Source organism: Jaculus jaculus, chromosome 6 (assembly GCF_020740685.1).
Source record: "Jaculus jaculus isolate mJacJac1 chromosome 6, mJacJac1.mat.Y.cur, whole genome shotgun sequence".
NCBI lineage: Eukaryota > Metazoa > Chordata > Mammalia > Rodentia > Dipodidae > Jaculus > Jaculus jaculus.
Window position 1 is genome coordinate 108037765 of NC_059107.1, and position 4268 is coordinate 108042032.

The 4268-nt window shown below is 44.7% G+C and overlaps 1 non-coding gene across 1 annotated transcript; it reads right to left on the reverse strand.

The window, feature by feature from the left end:
- Nucleotides 1–3779: 3779 nt before the first annotated feature.
- On the reverse strand, nucleotides 3780–3887 carry LOC123461842. Its single transcript, XR_006637907.1, has one exon. It is a non-coding gene; the product is annotated as a U6 spliceosomal RNA (small nuclear RNA).
- Nucleotides 3888–4268: the final 381 nt, after the last annotated feature.

Genomic DNA, 4268 nt, shown 5'->3' on the forward strand with positions numbered 1-4268 from the left:
TTTTTGTTTTAATTTTTAGGAGAGATAAAATTTCAACATGTTTGAAATGAAAGCTTTGTGTCTGTATACTTACTTGCCTGTGGTCTGGCAGCAAAGCCTTGTCTCCACTTGTTGATCTTTAGACCAGACACATGGTAGAGGCAGGAGGAATAGTAATTAGATGAATGAATAGTAATACAAGTTAATCTGGTTCCTAGTCCCATAGTTCTTGAATGACTATTTCCCATTCTCCACTTTCTAGTCACATGAGCAAATAAGCAAAAGTCTCTGAGGAATGGCTGCAAGAATGATTCCAGTCCATATTTACCAGTATTGCAGGGGCCTTCCTTCTGGAACCCAGTACTTCTCAATCATTCCAGATTTGAAGTCTGGTTCCAAGAACAGGAAGAACTTGAGAGGATTGTAGCTTTAAAATATATATATTAGCCAGGCATGGTGGTATACACCTCTAATCCCAGCACTCAGGAGGCAGAGGTAGGAGGATTGCCATGAGTTCAAGGCCAGCCTGAGACTACATAGTGAATTCCAGGTCAGCCTGGGCTAGAGTGAGACCCTATCTGAAAAGATTTATTTATTTGAGAGAGAGAGAGAGAAAGAGAGAGAGAGAGAGAGGGAATGGGCACGCCAGGGGCTCCTAGCCACTTTAAACAAACTCTAGACATGTTGCACCACCTTGTACATCTGGCTTTATGTGGGTACTGGGAAATTGAACCTGGGCCCTTTGGCTTTGCCAGAAAGTGCCTTAACCACTGAGCAATCTTTCCAGCCCCCTTGTAGCTTTTTAAATTTTTTTAAAATTTTTATTAGCATTTTCCATGATTATAAAAAATATCCCATGGTAATTCCCTCCCTCCTCCCCACCCCCCACTTTCCCCTTTGAAATTCCATTCTCCATCATATTACCTCCCCATCACAATCCCCTTGTAGCTTTTTTAAAAAGATTGTATTTATTTGAGACAGAGAGAGGGGGGAGAGAGAGAGTGAGACTGGGTGAGCCAGGGCCTCTAGCCACTGAAAATGAACTCCAGAGGCATGCACCACCATGTGCAGCTGACATACATGGGACCTGGAGAATCAAACCTGGGTCCTTTTGCTTTGTAGGCAAGCATCTTAACCACTAAGCCATCTCTCCAGCCTGCAGTTGCAGCTTTTTATTTGCACACCTCGCTCCCAGAGCCTCTCTGGGATACATATTACACAGCACTCTCCTTATTACCCATTACTTTTGTCCCCAAGGACATCATCAAGCTCTCTGAACTATCTTCCAATTCCTTTTAGGTCAAGCCCCCTTGGCTGCCCCTCTGACCTCACTAGTCATTGATGGTAATTGTGGCCTCTGGTCTCCTGACACTTAAGTGATACCACCTGCCCCCTATTACTTTGGGGCCTTGTGATACCCCCTGGATATTAATGAGCCCAGTTCTACTGAGACTACCATCAACCTGGACCTGAGGGGAGAGCTACTGCTGCAGGATTTTGGGGTTCAGGTGCCCCAAGTTTATGCATCTCAAGTTTGGGTTCTGTCCTGCCTTTAACAAAGAAATGATAAAGATGAACTCAAGAAGGGCCAATTATGAATTAAGTTTATTTGGGGAGAAATCACAAATTCTGGGGTTTGTTTATGGGAGATTGGGATCTAGGAAGGAAGGCTAGAGCACAGTCATAAACAGGAGGAAGAAGGAAACATGTATTCATGTGGAAAACACTGCATAGTGCATCATTTAAGAAAAATTGAGGATTTTAGGGAAAGTCGAGTAGAGCCACGGGCACATGGAGGGTAGAATGTAGTACCAACACTTGGCAACTTCAGCATTTGCCATGTGCTTTCCCTCTGAGGGGAGTTCAAAGGGCAAACGGTGAGGTTCAAGGAAGAATAAGTGGGAACATATCAAAGCAGAGACCAAGAAACCCAGATGAGAAATAAGGAGAAAAGAAAGAGTTGTCCCCATAGTCACCCTGAGTTTAGAGACACAGGTAACCGGCCTAGAGTTAGTGAAAGGAGCCATGTTGCAGATCTGGGGAGTAAGGGAAATATGCACAGGGCAGATTCAGAGACCACAGGAAAATGACGTATGTTATTTGAAGTGAGAAGCTTCCTCAAGGTATGAAACAGAGGCAAGCAGAGAATTATTCAGACCAGGAAGCCATATTATGCTCTCTCCCCATCCCCCAGCCAGGCTGAGTATGTGGGTCGGGGGAGGCCAGGCACATGTGTCCCCAAGCAGCACAGAGCAGGGCTGGGAGAGGCGCACTGAGGGGGGGGGAGGGGCCCTTTGTCGTGACTGATGGTGTGTTCTTTCATCAGACTCAGGTAGGCGAGGGGACCGTCGTTTTGTAGGTTTGGAGGGCAGACCCCAGATGGCTGCCCACCTCGCTAGTGCGCTAGGCTGTGGGCAGCAAGGGGGCACTGGAGCCAGTTGTAGATGAGTCTCAAAGATGAGTCTTGATCAGACCTGAGTTTTATTTCTGCCAAGGAAGGTTGGCATGTGGGATGGCGTCTCTTAGTTATCTCTGGGTCTCAATTTCTAACTGAAACTGCCTAAAAGAAGCTAGCTTTCTCCTGTTCTTCACCACCACCAAACTGACTTCTTAGTGACACTGGCAGCCCTCTTGAGCCCTGAAGGCTGTAGTAGATGGTGTGCCCTCTGGATCCTGGCAGATTCGCCTTTCTGTGCTTATCCTTTCCTAGTTGCTGGCGCAATTTAAATATTTTCATCCTGCTCATATTGCCAAATATTTCTCCAGCCTTCGAAGAACCACTTCAGCTTGACTTGTCCTTAGGACCCCTTAGGGTATTAAATCCCATGTTCCAAAATGTATCCTAGAGTTAAAGAATATTTTTTCTTAAAGGTGTGCACCACCATGCCTGGCTCAAGATTCTTCATTCTTAAAAAAAAAAAAAAAAATTATTTATTTATTTATTTGAGAGAGAGGCAGAGAGAAAGACAGAATGGGCACGCCAGGGCCTCCAACCACTGCAAACAAACTCCAGACGCGTGAGCCCCCTCCCTTGTGCATCTGGCTAACATGGGTCCTGGGAAGTCGAACTGGGGTCCTTAGGCTCCAAAGACAAAGGCCTTAACTGCAAAGCCACTTCCCCAGCCCATGAATTCTTATTATCTACACTTACCTTCTAGATTCCTTGATCAAATACTCTCAAATGTGACCTCAATTTATTCCCTATTTCCTAATCCATGCTAGTACGTTCTTCTAGGTCCTTTGATGGATAGTATATTTTTTCCCTATCAACCCAGCACATCAGATCTTCTTGAGATAACTTGGGGTTTTCTTTTAATGTTTATTTTATTTTTATTTATTTGAGAGAGAGAGAGAAAGAAGATACCCCAGGACCTCTAGTCACTGAAAACAACCTCAGATGCATGTGCCACTTGGTGCATCTGGTTTTATGTGAGCTCTAGGGAATCTAATTCTGGTCCTTGGGCATTGAAGTCAAGCATCTTAACTGTTGAGCCATTTCTCTAGCCCTCTTTTAAATGTTTTTATTTTATTTATTTATTATTTATGTTTTATTTTATTTATTTATTTGAGAGACAGAAAGAGGCAGATACATATACAGAGAATAGGGCTACTCAGTTTTGTGGGGTTTTTTTTTTGTTGTTGTTGTTGTTTTTTTTTGAGGTAGGGTCTCATTCCAGCCCAGGCCTGACCAGGAATTCACTATGTAATCTCAGGGTAGCCTCGAACTCAAGGAGATCCACCTACCTCTGCCTCCCAAGTGCTGGGATTAAAGCCATGCGCCACCATGCCCGGCTTTTAGGGCTACTCAGTTTTAACTCTACTTTATTGGGTGTCATCTTTGTGCAAGGGCCATGCTAATCTTCTCTGTATCATTCCAATTTTAGTAGATGTGCTGCTAAAGCGAACACAATACTGCTTTATTGGCATGGTTGCCAGGAGAGGACTTGGGGACAGCTCCTAACAGAACTCCAGTGGCTTTGCTCTGGGAGAATCTCCACTAGAACTTCCAGTATGATGCAACTGCTAGCTCTTTCTATTAAAAAGTGGGCCATCTATGAAAGCTTGCTGTATCTAAGGGACCCTACAAAGCTAATATCCCAAGAGACATTTGTGGTGGCTTGAATGTATGTCCCCCATAGACTCAGGCGTCTTGTTAAAGCTTGTAGCTAGGGTCTCCAGCTGCCTGGCTGGAGGAGATAACACTGGGAGCAGATCCTGGGATCTAGCCCAAAGGTGTGTTTGGGGGCAGATCTAAATTCCAGCCCAAAGGTATGCAGAGAAGTCTGAGC